Genomic DNA, 17,485 nt, shown 5'->3' with positions numbered 1-17,485 from the left:
GAAGAATGCTTTTAACTACTGAATGTAATCTTTCTTTTTTGATTCTTACAATTTAAAAAGAATTTGACCATGCTGTCAGTCTCATTGGTACTTTGGGAGTGTTCCTCAGTGAAAGAAGTCATATCTATTTTACATTGTACCACAGTTTATCACCAAAGGTAGTTCTTGGTTTGACCAGACATGTTTAAGGAGTCCTTCATTAGTTACAGATTTTCTTAGGCTGCACCATGTGTTTTGAATGAACTTTCTGTATTAAGAACAAATCAACTTTCTGGAACAGACACCTGGAGAATGGCATTTCAAAATAAGCTTTCTCTCAAGTCTTTGTAAGTGCAAGACGGTCAATTATTTGTTTGAGGAATTAATAAACTCATTTAGGTGGTTTTGCAAACATGAACATATTTTGGTGTCAAAAGCACGGAAAATTGTATCATAACCCAAAAACTGTAGAGGTGATACTGAGATGGGAATTGGAGCCCCCTGCTCTGAGCTGCTGGCAGCTGAAGCAATGTCACAGCCTTAGCTCTGAGTCAGACTGTCTACACTCGAAAACTCGGTCTTAAGCATCTGTCTTTTTTTCATGCTGAGGAAGGCAATCCTTGCTCATTCATGTCCTGGCAAGACCTTTCAGCTAAGGAAGATTGAGGAGTTAGTTCCCTTTTTTGCTCTTTATCTGTCTTTCATCTAATAGGGGATGTCAGAAAAAGGGAATAGATTGATATTATGCAAAATCCAAGCTAGAAGGTAGAGAAACCAGTTCCATGGAAAAATATGTTAAAAAAAGAATATGTTGTGTCCAATTTTATTTAGGGATTCTACAATAGAATTATATGGAAAACTTAAAAAAAAATTGTATTAATGCTGCTGTGATTCTGGCATTTCTGTAGAACTCAACAGAGTAATTACAATGGGATTCAAGTTCTACTGTATTAACACAGTTTCAGTTCTAGATTATTAGTTGAAATGTGAGTCTGTGAGGTTGGTGTCAGAATATATCATATGTCAGACAAAGGTCTTCATTTGGTTTATCAAAATCAAGGATTCCCATTTTTTTTCCTGCCACCATTTTTGCCCTTTATTATAGTGTCAAAATAAATTATATAGGTTGAGGTTTTTCAACTATGCTTAAAAATGATACAATTTTTCAGGATGTATTAAGTCATGTAAGTAGGGTAGTTTGGGATGGGGAAGTCATTGTTTCTCTTGCTTCTGCTCTGCCTGTTCAATAGCTGTTTAATAAGAGTTTGGTGTAATTTGTGGTTAAATCAATATTGTTATGAGTATTTGTGATGTTAAAAAAATCACAGAATGAATTGGGGAAAAAAATCCACAAACAGATGAAGAGAATTTCACTCATGTCTGATGTCATGTATGTCTCAAGACTCAAGAGAATCTTACAATTCTTTTATTAAGTAAAAATAAAAACACATTCAGAGTGTTGGCTTCTCTACTAATTGAAAGAGAAGATAAAATAAACTCATGCGAAGAGGTTATTTCTACCAGTTTTCATTTATAAGATTAGTCAAAGCAGGTTAAAGTCCTATCTAAAGTTCAGAAACTGTTCACCTTCGAGTACTTGTTTGAAACTTAGGCTGCCACCACTTTGATTGTATGGAGAAAGGGGGGAAGAAAGGAGTCCATATAGGAATGTGAATAACCAAAGCAAATTTGTAGGTACTCCCCAGGTGATTTTTGCAGAATAAGAGGTGCTAATAGCTTTTTATTTGGAACTGAATTTCCATCCTTTGTGATCCTTTGATGGCAAAATGAACAGGGGAGACACAATGCATGTGTATTCTGTTTAGTCTGTCTTTTCAATTCCACTTGCACCTGGATTCTTGCAGTATGCCAGGTTCATGTTTGCTGTCATCAATTTCAATTTTACTATGTTGATTTACAGTAACAGAGAATCTGGCCTAGATTTCTAAAAGGCTGGCTAACTGAAATGAAATATCAGTAAGTATTCAAAGGCTCTTTTATAACCACTATGGAGTAATTGTGAGTATTTTGGTAGATTCAAAAGAATAGCAACTCACTAAGGGAATTAAATTAAGCTAATGAAAGAAAGCCTTTTACTTAGAACCAATAAAACGTATTAGACTTTGCAATAATCTGTCTGAAGTGGTTTTGAAGCCCTTTGGCTTGATTTTATTTGAAGTTGAATTGGACAGTACACTTAACATGCTGTGGGAAATGATCTTGAACTGGTGGGGGGAACCATTAAATTATATGTTAGATCTTTTTTTCACTCAACTCTGGCAACCACAGGGGAATTCATAGAGTCTGAAGGAAAGATCTGCATGAATGATCCAGACTTTGCATGGCTGAGATATATTGACTTTTGTAGGGGAGGGATGGGAATAAATGTGAAACTAAACAACTTTTTGCTGTGGTTTGCATATCCACCTTTAAGTCCTGGTCATTGTTAGTGAGATATTGATCTAAATGGGTCATTGACCCTACTTTTTCCGTGGTAACTCCTGTGATCTGTGTTTTCTTTTCCCCCTTTTTTTTCCCCTCAAAAGATTTTAATGCAAAACAACATTGAAACTGTCCTGTTCAAGTAGTAATGAATATTTCATAGAAGACTGTGATGACGCATAACTTCAGATTTCCTTTCTCATTCCCCTGTTTCTGGCAATCAAAATAAGAAACAACCAATATAAAAAGAAGGTTCGTTATAATATCACGCTTTGATACCTTTCTATTGTCAAGCTCCCTATTCATTGCAAAAAATTAATACAAAAGTTTTTTAGGACTTTATGGGGTTTTTTTTAAGTCTTTATCTTTTTGGTTTTTAGCTGCCATTTTGTTTCACCATAATATATTGACAAAATCTCCTGTAGAAAAATGACATCCATTATTAAAAATTTCCCCAGGAAACCTCTAGCAGACAAAAAAATTTGCTAGCTAAAGCTATTCCTCCTTTGTTCTTTTTAGCTGCACTTATCACATTACCAAAATTTCATTCATAATGGGAGTAACCATAACTTATATTCAATAGTTTCATGTAAAATACTATCTGCATGCATTTATTTCATAATCTCTGTTAAGGTAATCTGCCTGCCTAAAAGCTGTTTCTATCATGTCTTTTCTAAAAGTAGAAGACAGAAGATTGAGTTTTGCATTGTCAGAATGTTTACTTCTCATTTAATATGTAATACAGCTTTGTCACATGGTCACAGCACACTCAAAATACAGTTTTCCTCTAACATTGCATGGCTTTGCACTGTTGTACAGAGATCGTCACCAACCCAAGAACGCTTCTCATAACTTTCTTGCCTTCTTCAGGAAAAATGCCTCATCTACTGAATTTTATTTAGCATTGTTTGATGCTTAAACTTGTATTTGCAGATTTCTGTTGAAACAAATTAGGAACAGAAAGTTTCCTAGTAACTACCACCTCCTTCAAGTTTTATATAACAGATAAAGTAAGATGTGTTTGTTCTGGTGTGCCTGTGGCTTATCAATGCTGTTGTCAGAAAGCAGTCACATTATCAAGCAGACTACAGGTGGTGTTGACATTTATGGATCCCATTTTCTCTAAATAGGCTGCTTTAGAATCAAAATCGTATTTGAAAGCTGGTGTTCAAAACACTTTTATTTCTCTTTGAAGGGAGAATTTTGTTCAGACAATTAGCATTTTTAACAGCTTGCACTTTACAAAGAGGGTAAGAAAGTCAGCACCCACAGTTCTACCACGAGGGATTAAGTAACTTTTAAACTGGAGGCACTCTCAGCTCTCTGTAATTAGCTCTCCAATAAAACTTTGCTCCAAATCTGCGTTAAAATGACATTACCTTCACGTAGTTCCTCTGAAAAATCCGACCCCACTGCAATGCTCCACTGCTCAGGGTTTGGAGGAATACCATTAAATATGAAAGATGACATGGCTTTTGAAAAATATTGTTAGTGAAAATTATTACGTGCCAAAACAGACAAAACTTTTTCTCTAGTTCTAAAGGCCTCATTTTCATGCCAGTCATCTCTGTACAGCTGTGCCTTTACCAGCACAGTGAGATTTTACTCTGTGTCTATATGTGAGCATTCATGGAGCAATGGAATTTGCAGATGGTCTCGGTGGATGGGATGAAGGTGATGGGATGATAGTACCTTTTAAAAAGAACAGAATTTTTAAAATGGAGATGTATATATTCAGGTTGTTTTAGCTGCTGTGACCCGTATATTTTCTACTGGTATAGTGGGTCTTTCAAGGAAATGAAGTAGGATGCAGGACTAGTAAACACAGAAGTCATGTCAGTACTGCATGAGTTCTGTACTTGGTGTTCAGTTGTTCTCCAGGTACTGCATGATGAGGATTCCATGTCCGCTATGTCTGTCAGAAACCTCTGAAAATAAAGCACACTAACCAGTACCTTTGGGCCTCATATTTCAGTTTAAGTAACAATTTGTTGGGCTTTTGCTGCCCTGCAGTAACTGCCAGGCCCACAGTACTTTGGGAAATGCAATGTACATGGCAGTGTGTCCTTACGTTTTCTATTTAAGGACAGGTGAGATTTTCTAATTGCAATAAGGCACATTTTTGTGGGGTTTTTTTAGAATAAGAGATTGTGACTACTATTTCCCTTTATTTTGCACCTTTTCTTTCCTCTTGGGAAAATGGACTTTCCCTACTTGCTTTTCCTGCACTTATTACAAAGGAATAGATTTGCTGTGAGGACCAGGGCCCCCAAAACAATCTGAACATCACTGTCTCATGGAACTTATGTGGTATAAAATGTAGTACTGACCTTATATTTTATTTCTGCTTCGTTACATCTCTGTTTAAAGAACGTTTCTTTCCACTATGCCAGGTGTATGTTGCTACTTCAAACATCTTTTTAAGGCATATTAATTTGGAAAACATGTCTGAGGCACAAATCTAATAGCTGAAACATTTTATTTACTTATGTTTGTAATACTTAGGTAACTAACAATTGCATGGGATTTTTCTACCCCATTTAAAAAGAAATTGCATCTGGGTCAGAGTAAAAGCTGATGAGATTTTAGCCCAGCTGGTGTGTTGTGGTTCTTGTTTGTTTTCCCACTGCAAAGTAATAAGTGAAGAATCATCTTGAGAATTGCTGAAGTTGTTTCCTATATGATACTATGATTCTTAAAAAGGTGAAGCTGTGTCTTGCTCAGTTATAAATCCTAACATTGAATAAAAGGAAAATTCATCTACAGTGTTATCACATGCCTCAAGCAGCATGAGAGTGATTTTTCCTTTAATAAAGAAATTGCTTGTTTACAAATAATAAAGACAAAAGACATTTCCATTATAATGGGAATAGTTGCCGAACTGATAATCTTTAAATTTGAAAATCTAGTTTTGAGAACAGGAAGTCTCCAGAATTCTCTCTGAGCCATCAAAGAAGACTTATTTAAATTTCAGTTATTTGAACTGCACTGCAATTTGTAAACCTGCAGTATGAATTTGCACTTCTATTAAAAAATATCAAAGTCACTTCCCAAGGCTCTTCAGGTGAGAATGTATTTCTTTTAGATCGGCAAACTAAGGCATAGAATATTAATTAGTTGTTTCAGGTCAGTTAGCTTAGGCCACATTTATAATAGAAAAATCCCAAATGTCCAATATACAGCATAAGGCAGTAAACAAATGGCTTCTTACATTTGTTGCTTTGAAACCATACTATAAAATTTAATATGTACATGTAATATATATATAATAGAATATAATAGCTGTACCTGACAGTCATACAGATCCTAAAACAAATTAGGCAGTGGTCCTCAGATAAATGCTGTAGCTTAACAGTCAAAACTAGGATTTTTTTCAGGCAGTCCAAGAAAGATCAGACAAAACCCAAGACCTGTTAAGTTAACATGGAGTCTTGCCTGTTACAAGGAACAGCTGTGCTATGTTCACTGGGCTGCAAAGCTCTGGGCTCCATAGTTTTGGCCATACTGTCTCAGCTGGAAACTGTCTTTGACTTAATTTATGCCAGTAGTTCATTTCTGTTAGTGTAGCCCTCAGCAGTAAATAAGAAGAAAATGAAAAAAAAAGGAAAAATAAACCAGCAGCTTTACATATATATTTTTGTTTTATTCCCAGTCAATCATTTTACACTGTTTTTGTGCCTAGAAGTGAGATGAAGAACATTCTAGTGCCAATAGAACTATATCAGGTCACTATATCCTTGTTTGTAATTAAAAAGCAAAAGGTATTAATGCCAGATTTGTTGTAGCTTTCAGAGCAATCACAATTTTATAGTGTTTTTACCAAATGTTTCCGAAGATATTAAACAGAGTCCTTGGAAGGTGCTCTTCATGATGTCTTTTGGAGGTATTGCTGAATGGCTGCTTTTGACCATGTTTACTTGTAGGTGTCTGAACTGGTTCATCTCTGGCCAGTTCTACACATTAAATACTTCTGCCTGTAGTTGCATCTGTAGCCTGGTACTGATCCAGCCTATGTTAAAAGTTCATACACTGCCTAGAGAAATAGACATAATTGTTTCATTAATTTCAAGATTATAATTAAGTCATCTTCAATGTTTTCAATCCTTTTCTCACAATGTCTCTATGAATAAAACATCTCCCAATGGCATATTGTCTATTTTTTAAACATCCTTCTGGATTCCTTTCTAAACTCATTCTAAATAAAGATACCATCTTGAACAGTGCAGTAGGTCAATTTGCGTTTTACAAATTAGGATTTTTGATATTAATTGGACAGTTTCTAAAGTATGGCAAATCAAGGATTCATAATTGTGTCTTAAAAGACTTGTACAAATACTTGAATGAATTTTTCATGCATTCTTGATTTGTTAAAATGTGTTCATTTCTCAGTGGAGAGAGAATAATAGGCAAGATACTAAAAAAGGCCTTAATTTGTGGGCATAAGAGTGAGGAAAAGCTTAAAATGCCATAGTCAGAGGGGAATCTTCAGGTGAGAGGGAGAAAGCCTGAGTGTAGTAGTTTAAAAATGGGGGCCTTTATGGGGTTGGAGTGGGGAGATCTCCTCAGAGATGGGTTGTAAAGGAAGAGAAAAGAATTTTAAGAGGTGAAAAGGGGACCACAGAGAAAGCGAAGATTGTGGCAGGTGTACATAGAGGAGAGAAAGCAAAAAGGAAAGTATATTGTAACTCAGTTGGAAGGAACTACATTTGGTGCTAATCAACTCCAGCTGCATTTAGTGAGGGAACCAGCCCCAGATTCAAGAGCCCTTACCAGGGATTAAGGTCAGGCAGTTTAACACTTGTGGGTGTCGTATTATCAAGTGACTAAGCTGAGTGTCCTTAATCAGCTGCACAGGCTCTGCATGCAGCGTGCACAGAGAGCAAAGCACTTACTGAATGAGAGTGTTACTGGAACGAAGGAGGTGGCCTAGGGTCTGTATAATTTGACAGCAGGAAATTCCTGTGAAAAGACAAATTTAGTTTGAAAAACGAGAGCTGGAAAATCTTCTACTGAGAAATACAACTTGATATTTTGCAGCTTTGGGAGGCTGTGGAACTAGTGCATGTGCTCTCTTCAGGGTTGTTTTTTTTTTCATGTCTGTATCTCCTCCTTAGCTACCTATGTGTTAAAAGCACCAATTTATCACCAGAAACTGAGTCACCTGCTGTCCATCTATATCTGCCTGTTGCTTTTGTGTTTATGTTGTGGGTTGTTCTTTGTTTTTTTTACTACAAAAATTTAATTCTAACAAAGATGTTGCTTTTCCATTCCGGAAGCTAGATTTTTATTTACAATTGCCTGAAAAGCTTCAAATTCATAGCAACTGTGTGGACAATTTCAACACTTATTTTTAATTCAAAAGAAGGCAAGTAATCAATAATGCATGTTTCCTCTGTTTGCTATTGGTGGGTTGAAAAAACCAGAAGTCTGTTTTTGCATATAAAGTACAGCATCATCATTAAATAAAGAACAGTTTACTTCTTTAGCTTTCACTTTATAATACACAACAGTATCAAAAAGAGAGGGAAGATTGTTTTATTTTAGTTAAAACACTTTTGCTTTATTATTAATGGCGATTCAGATTTAAACTGTGGAATTCTACTATACACACTTTGAATCAAGATCCTGTTGGAAGTGTCGCTTTCTGTTGTAATGATTTTTGCTTCATTTATGTTTTGAAAAGACATTTATAAAAAAAAAAATGAAATAACTTTGTTTTCGTAGTTTGTATTTAGTCCAGATAACGAATGTCTTAGGAACTCTGAAATAGATCTTCAGGTGGGCTTCTAGAACTGAATATAGATATTTTGAAGTACTAATGTAGCTTTTATGCCCTTCCAGTGATGGTATCAAAGGAAACCATATAAGCATTGATTATTTTGCCACAATTATTCCTCTCTCACCCCATTTAAAAAAGAAGAAAAAAAAAAGTCTTTAGAGTCTTTGTTTCTTCAGACTCATTCCAAGCTGGAAGTTTGCTGCACATGTGCTTTTAAGGAAGCTGTGTTAAAAATACCATTGTTTAAGTTGCTCTGCCTTAACAATAATTTTTGGAAGAAACTGCCTTCACAGGAAGTTGTTTGTTCGTTCAAAGCTACTTCCTTTTTATCTTATCTTGGAGTGCATGGTGTAGCTTACATGTCCACTCGTACTTGGACTGTAGATGTGTCCTACCAGTTACAGGTGCAAAGTCTTCTCCTTTATATTGCCTGTGGAGGGCATGTTTATGCTGCCTCCTCCCTCAAGGAGGAACGTGGAGGGCAGGATGTAGGTGGTGTGATTCTAATTTCTCTCAGCATTCATTTTTGTAATATCCCTGTTTTCTCATGTGGCAACCACGAGGATGGACCTGAAAATCACTTGTTTATGTGGAGTAATGATTGAAGTCAATTTTTCAAATTTATTTTCTTTTTTATCTCCTTTTTCTTGGTTTCCACCCCCAGTGTGATAATGGAGTAACTTCAGTGCTCCAGCTCTCTCCTTCCTGTGCTGTCCTTTTCTGGCAAGGGGTGGCAACACTGCCAGTTGGTGGTTGGAGCTGTAAGTAATCGTGGTGGTTGGGCAGCCTGCTGCTGACACACAGCGTGTGCTTTTGCTGCACCAATGCATTTGGGACTCCCTTGTGCCCAGCAGTCAAGATTTCACAAAACCTGTTGGGATAAAATCATCTCTGAGAACTTTGTCAGAGTTAATTTACTGATTCCAAAATTGTATTTGGACACGAAGTATGGGCAGGCAGAGAGACAGATGGAGAGTGTCATTTCTTAATTGAAATTTCCTGTGGAAACAAAACTTAAAATAACATAAGAATGGGTGTATTTATTTGATCAGACCACACCTATTTCTAGTAGAGTTTCATGTAGTGACCAGCAGTGGATGGAAAAGAAAACTGTGAGGGTGATACAGACAGCAACAATATTTCTCCATAATACTTTTTAATTTCAGTAACTTTGGGCTTCAGGACTCACTGAGTTAGAGGTTTTGCATTTGTGTTTAATTTATGGAAGGAAAAGGCAGTTGAACCCATGTAAACTTTTTAACAGCTACACAACAATGTGCTGAAGTATTTAATTAATACTTTTAATAATGTATTTGTTATTTTATTAATACTTTAATTAAATACTTAATTAAATACATTATTAAAAGGTGTATGAAGAATCAAATATGTCCATTATTTGGAACAAGGCTGCCTCTCTGTTTTGAACTTCATTTGAGAGTCTTGCTGCTTTGACAAGTTAGAAGAGAAAGAAATTGCACATAGGGACCAGAGTTTAGATGGAATTAGTGATTGATAGGCATAGGGTGTGCTGGATCAGTTAACATCACAGAATATTCTGAGTTGGAAGGGACCTACAAGGATCATCAAAGTCCTACTCCTGGCCCTGCACAGGACAGCCCCAAGAATCACAGCATGTGCCTGAGTGTTTTCCAAATGCTTCTGGAACTCTGTCAGGCAGTTGGTATAGAGGGATTCTGGAGGATGAAAAAGCAGAATATTTGAATGAAATTGAGGTAGAGGATGACTGGAAACAAAAAACTGTTTGCAAGAGGGAACAGTGTAAGGAGGACACAAATATTGCTGTACATAGTTTAAGAGAAGGATGGGGAAAAACAATCTGTAAGGGAAAGGGATAAGGGAGAGATTATGGCTGAAAGGGGGAATTAAAAGACATGGGCCTACTGGCACGGGAGAACAACTTTTCAGGGGGCATATCCCAGAGGGCTGTCTGCTACCATGTTCTCATGTGCTATGGATGGCCTAATAGGAATGTTGTAAAATGGGGATGCAGTTGTGGCCCCAGATAATTGGACCTGAACTAGGACAAATTAAAGTACCTTTGGTAATTTCTACTTGACATTTAACAGAAACGTGTTATTTTTTAAGTATATTGTTCTTTCACCTTATGTATATGAAAATGAGTGAGATAACTTAGTTGCTGGCTGTATATGCTAGCTTAATTTTCTTATTATTTCAACCATCAGTTTTGTAGAGGTTTGATGTTGCACTCCGAAACAATCTTTATGTGCATATTTAGGTGACCTTTTAATAATGTCCTTTTTTTACATACACAGCTTACTGTAGTTATGACATTGCAAATGCTGAGAGACTTTTACTAAAAGGAGACTTCATAGTGCATCCTCTGTGTAGCTGGTGATTTATGATAAAAGACTTGGGATGCTGGGGGTTCTCTTTCTCTTTATTTCAACTTCATACTTTAACCTGGATGGCCTACACATTTCCCTACAGGAGATATTGTTTGAACCTGGATGTAAATCTCAGAGTGCCAGGGTTGGCAAAGGGAGGTGTTTTTCTCTTAGATGCTCTCTGTGTAAAGGTGCACAGTGTTGTATTCTGCAAAAGTCCTGGGAGTGCACTTTTTAACTGATGTTTTACAAAGTCAAAGAGTGAATCCGTACCAAAGAAGAAAATTAAAAAATATGCTGCTCAAAAGCCATACCCCGAGGTGCTTGATTTTATGTCTGTGTGAGCATTAAAAGAAAACAGCAAGCCAGAAAACACACCTGCTCATATTTGTGTGTTAAAAGAAATTTAAATTCACATCTGCAATGCAACAATGATCAACATGGAGGGAAAAAAAATATTTTTAGCCTTCTGATTTTATTCAGTATCCCTCAGGGAAGGAGACAGGCAGGAAACTAAACATTCCTACCTACTGAATTTTCACAGGACAAATCCCGTTTTGAGACACTGGCCATTTGTTACATCAAAACGCTCAGAAAACAACATGCAAAATGCAGGGCTATTGCTTTTCACTGTGTGCATCTATTCCAGGATGCATGGAATGACTGTTGCCCTTCATACAGTGCTTTTACATGCAGTGGATTTGGTAGAGCTGTAGAGTAATACTCTCCTGGCACATCTGTGTTGGGGAGGAGGAGCCTAAAAGTTTTGATTCTTATCTACCCCCATTACTACTAGGCAGACTCTATTCATAGATTATTTATTAATTTAAAAAAAAAAATTTGGTGCTTGCAATTTTTAGAAAGTCTTTTTCATTTTCATTACCAGTTTCATTTGGGAGACAAGCACTGTGAAGGCTTCAGATTTTAATTAAATCATGTCCGTTTTTACCAATTTGTCTTAACTACATGGGAAATATGAACTGAAATTAGTGTTGCATGAAGAGAGAAATCCATCTCTTGAGTTGCTGAGCTTTCTAGGAGTTAAATTTTTCCTAACATAAATCTGGCTATTCTTGCTAAAGCTAATTATTCACTTGTCCATGGTGCTCAGATGCTATGAAATGGACATGATAGACTGTAGTTACTTAATGTGGATGGGGACAGCCAAAAAATGTGCATTTAAAGAGTCTCAGGCCAGTTATAATTTACTGTAATACTTGCCAAAGCCTGAGAAGTGCTTTCAAAGTTCCAAAAAAAGCACAGTTCGATACTTCAAAGAGTATACAATAAGTTATATGTATGAAGGGCAGAGATATTTAATTGGAACTGTTACAAACTCTTTTGGATGTGGGGGAACCAAGGACTCCCTAGAGTTTAGTGTGTGTGCCCGTAGACTTTTTTCTCTTGGCTGTGGACAGGAACATGGTCGCCTTCAAGCTCTATAACATGTCTTTTCCTAATAACCACTGCTGCAGAGCAGTTCCAGGGCAGTATTGTTTTAAGTAGCACAATAAAGTCTTGTGCTCAGGGGATGAGTGGAAGCTGTCGATGCTTCTTAAAAGTTGTTAATATATTCAGTGTCTGGGCCACTATTGCTTCTGGTATTGTATCAGGTTTCCTGATCTGCAAAATCAGCAAACTCTTCTTGCTGAACCTGGTACTTGTTTTGCTTTGTATTGTTTTGAGAAATGTGGAAAACTGTATATAAAACTACTTTCTTCATGTAGCAGTAAATTTTCATTTAATTTGTTCTGATTATTTCTGATGACTTGGGTTACACCAGTATCTTACAGACTAAAAAAAAAAAAGTAATTACAGTAATAAAAACCTTTTCCTTGAAGAAGAAATTTTCTTTTGATGAAGAATGCTTTTCTTTTGATGACATGAAGATAAGGACTAAAAAAAAAAAAAACATTAAAAAGTGAGAACTGTTAAGTGTCCCTGATAAAATTAATAGTTAGTTCTTCATATTAGTCAGAATTTTTGGATTAACTATTTCTGACATTACCAGCATCTAAGAGGAATTGGTCTGTTAAATTAGAAAGTATCGATTCAGTAAGTGACATAAAGTTGTTTTTGCTAAGAAAGAAGAAAGTAGGGTATGAAGCAAGATCCATGACATGGCTGTAGTATGGTGGGAATTTGACTTGCTTCCAAGTGCAGCTGTCATTCAGGCACTAACCATAGCAAGTAGGGAATAGAAAACTTCCACTGTAGCACTTCTCATTCTTCTGGGTTAAGACTCTGCTCCATTAAGGTCTAGGGAAGCCTGGAAGGGTTCAAGGACATCAGCAAGGCAATGGTCTGTGGTAAGGCTTCATGCACACTGGTTCCACAAAAATATTTTTTATTACTGCAGTTTTTTGTACATTGCTGCAGCTTCACAAGTAAGTCAAAGCTCAGTATATCTGCAGGTCACATTGCCAATATCCTGTAAGATGAGTATCTGTGTCAGCTGACAATAGCCTCATGAGATAGCTGTTGGTACCACAGCAAGCACAGCTGTGACTCATCTGTGGGGCTGAATTCTATTGTGCTGCTGGAAGAATGTAATTGGAAAGCAAAAGACATCATGCCAGCAGTCCTGACTGAAGATTGTCTACAGAAATTCTGTGATAAGAGAAATACAGGACAAGAAAGAATTTTGTGCGTTGTGGCAACACTATTGGAACCATGATTCAAGGGCAGAAGTCAGCCTTGCAAAAAGGTGCAGACAGGTTATGGGAAAAACAGTGTCATAGGATTGGCAAAGTCTTTTCCTAGATAATGCCTATAAAAGTGAATCTTGGAAATGCTAATATATCTCTGCTGCAGAGCCTATGAACAAGTGGATGTGCTGCTTTTCAGTTAAAATTTTTATACTGAAGTTTGCAGCCTTTAAATGGTGTTGTTCAGAACAGCAGATTTTGCAATAGGTAGTGCTATTGAAATGGGAGACCATAATAGACAAGTTTTCATTATCGAGAATCTCTTCAAGGTAAATGCTGCAATATAAGTCTTAATATTGCCATGCTTAACCAAATGACTGCATTAATCTGATTTCTTGGCTGGTAGCGTGATAAAAAGCTATAACAGGGATATATATCTAAATGAGTTAGATACTTAACAAGCTTCAATCTAAACTTTTCCATAGGCACTTATGGTAGATGAGATATTTGCTCTAAGTCCAGTGGATAACCATATGCAAGTGATTGAGTGCTGCAGACACCCTGGAAGGACAGTGATTGTTTTCAGTAATGTAAGGTGTAAATCCTGAAAGCAACAAGGAAAAAAAAAAAATTGAAGGAAAGATGACTTCACATTGTATTTTAGGACCAAAAGTATCTAAAGAGTGAATTTCAGCAAATAATGAAACTGATTCCATAAGGGAAATGATGAAAGCCTCATCTCATTATAAGTGAGCTAAACAGGCCAATGCACTGTAATAAGAATTTCTGCATCCTCTTTTGACAGGCAGGCTAGTGACATGAAAGGTCTTTGATGTTTTAGACTTTTCTGATTCCAGAAATATATTCATAAAGTGTGGTTCTGGGATCTGTTTCCACTAGAAACAGTAAGATTTGGGGGAATACTAGCATGTCAGGTATATGAGTATCTACAAGGACAAACATAAATCTGTTTTTGTACATACTATGTACGCTTTGGTGAGCTCATTAAAATATTACAGCATTTCATAATTTTTCACCGTTGTTGAATGTTGATTTTTTTTTTAATTAATTCCTTACTTTTCTTTGCCTTGCTGCAATACCAGTGTACTTTAGTGAAGGGAGAGACCTGTTGTTGTTAGAACAATTTGGCAGCAAATCTTAAGGTACTAGACACCTTCAGGACCTTTAACAAGAAATGTACACAGATTTTTTTTAATGGTAGTTAGAAGGTATAAGATGATGGTGAATCTGTGCAGTGTCTTTATATAACAGTTGACTTCCTTGCTCATGGACATTCACAGGGTCTTGTGTCTTTAGCTGATGGAAATTTCTGTTGCTTTAGAGAGGTCTATGAGCTAAATGTGGCTCTGGTATCAGAGACTTGAAAGATACTGCTTCTGCAAAGAATTCATGTATGAGTACTCGTTTATTCCTTTGTGACTGACACATGGTATGGGATTGATGGAAGAAAGTTTGACTTGGTCAAGTTAGGTCCTGGAAATGGCTTGTGAGTATTTCCTGTATATCCCCAAGTGACTGTTTCAATCAATCTCCTCATTTTCCAATTCCTGTCTCGTGTAACTTGAAAATAGTCTCACTGCATGTGGTCTATAGAAGAAATGAGGAGCTCAGTTGGTGAAACAAGGAGGCAACAGAGAAGACAGTGATTGCAAACATGTAACTATAATTTAGAGACAAGTAGGTGCTATCACCACAGTGAATAAGATTGACAATATATTACATAGACTAAGATATCTTAAAGCTCAATTATCTTGCTTATTATCTCGCTAGTAATTTTCTTTTTCCTTAAGGAGACTGGAATTATATTTTTCAGGGCTTAAAAATGTTGGCATTGTGCTTCACCCACACAGGTTTTCTTTGTTTTAACATGGCCAAGGTTCCCCGATACAATATTGCTGTTTCTATGACAATCAGTCGAATCTAAATCTTTATACTCTCTCATTTGACCTTGTCTTTGCAAAGGACTACTTTATAAGGGCAAGGAGGCAAACAACTTTTCTATTCCATTTAGTCAAATTAACAGACCAAGGGAGAAATGTTAGGGCTGCTATAGGTATGAGCATGTGGGTTGCAGTATTGAAATCAGGCATATGTCTCCACGGGGGGAAAATTGCAAGGTTTTTCATTTGTTTCTGGTACAGATTTGTTGCAAAGTCTATGCATAATTATGATCAAAAATTGATAAGTGAAGTACAGCTTCTGTTTGTACTGGATGTACAAAGTATTGAATTCTTTTTAATGAAAAAAAATTATCATTGTCTTTGGAATATAAGACAGATCATCTTGAATTTTGGTGGTAACTATTTTCCTTATAGAAAGTTCATCTCCACAGGAGAAATAAAGAAATTGTTAGGGCTTCGGGAAAGAGTAATTTTAATTGCCAAATACCATTTAAAACAAGTATCATAGTGTTTCTTGTTAGAGTAGAGGAAGAATATTTTACTTAAACAAAAATATTTTGTATTAATAATTTATGTTTTACAAAGAAACAGCATTAGGATTTGCATCTTTGTTCTTTCCTTTTTAGCATGCTCAAAGTCAAATGAAATTTGGAGAAATGATCAAATTAAGCCTTGATTTTTATTTTATTCTTTTCCCCAGCTTAGTTGTCTAAAAATAATCCAGGCAAGGTTATAAAATCAGTTATCCTGAAAATTAAATTTATTAAACACTATTTGTTTCATTTGGGACTGTATAATGTCTCAAGAACTTCAAATCTGTAACTTTTGCTTATGTGCTATCATGTATGTTTTTTTCATACATTCAGTGGTTGGTAACTTGTCTACTGATTAGATTATTAGAAATAGACTTTTATAAGTAGTGCAAAATCAAATATTTAAGCTGTTGTCAGTCTGTACAGGGAGGATTTTAAGCAACGATCTCTTTGAAATGCAAGCCTGTAACTTCAAGTCCTTTGTGCATCAGAAGACTCTGGCATGTCTTAAATCCTTTAAAATAAATGGAAGTAGCCATTCATAATTCCAGATAATCTTATTGCAACAGCCTATTTACTGCCCAGAGACCATGAGGCTGCATCTGTGTTTGTAAATAAAAAGGGCAGTGCTCATTCCCAAGCCTTGAGGGTGAGTGCCATGGAACAACTCAGTAAAGTTACATGCTCCACAAAGTGTCATCCATATTTCCAGGTGGACACAGCTTCTGCCTCTCCTGTTCCTTGAACTGTCCCCAGTTGTTGTACCACTTGTAAGGAGTGGCATAGTCCTAAGGGCCTGCTGTCTGGGACTTAATTTGGGAAGGGAAGGATGTGAAGCAGTGGGAATTGCTGTCCCACATGCTGGTGGAGTGTGCTGGAGCTCCCCAAATCGGTGGCCTGGCCCCAAGAAGGAAAATGCACTGAAACTATATAAAATAGTAAAAGGCACAAAATCAGTGTAACCTTGAGGTGAGCTGTCCTTACCTTTAAGACATTGATCTATTGGAGGTAAGAATAGATTTTTTTCCTTTTTTTTGTGAATGTAATGCTCAGTCCTTCATCCCCAATTTTAATTCAAAACTCTTGAATTTCAGTTATTCCCGTGATAACCCATTGAACGTGCATAATGAAGAAAAATTTAGAACAGGCAAACAGAACCCATGAGACTGAGTAGCTTGAGTAATCCTTACCTTCATTTCCTAGCACAGGGGAACAGGAAAGGTTAAACAGCATGATTCTCTGCCTTGGAGCTCTTGGGGGCTTGTACAGCTGCACTTGCCAGCCAGCAAAACAAGCTTTGCATTTGGGGTTTGAAATGTGTGAGCAGCAGGTGGGTGGGGAGGAAAAGTGAGGGTAACAGTACCAAGAGTTTCCAGTTGCTGTACTGGTTTTTTTAAATCTTGTTTTGGAGGGATAAACAGAGAATGTGCCACTTTAGGACTCAGAGGAGTGTTACAGACATCTGCAAAAAGCATTTGTATTTCCTTTCCCTGAACTGACTGTAGAAAGCTGCTCCAAGTTCCCATAGGGTCTGTGCAATGTATTATAAATTGCTTGACTAAAAGAAGGGTACACTATTCATGTACTGCTGCTGCCTAAGGCTACTCTATTAAAACATTGTGTTTACTATATCATATTGCCATTCCTTAATTTTTTTACTAATGAATAAGCCTAGCTGTGCTGTTAATTGCATATTTTTAGGCACATCCTTCTCACTTTATTTTTAGAATAATGGAGGGGAAAATTAAAAGGTCAGCATTGTGTGAAGGGTAAAGAAAAGGGAGGAATACAGAGATGCTAAATATTCAAAATATAT

This window comes from Pseudopipra pipra, chromosome 13 (assembly GCF_036250125.1).
Source record: "Pseudopipra pipra isolate bDixPip1 chromosome 13, bDixPip1.hap1, whole genome shotgun sequence".
NCBI classification, from domain to species: Eukaryota; Metazoa; Chordata; class Aves; order Passeriformes; family Pipridae; genus Pseudopipra; species Pseudopipra pipra.
Note: the sequence above shows the minus strand (reverse complement) of the source record.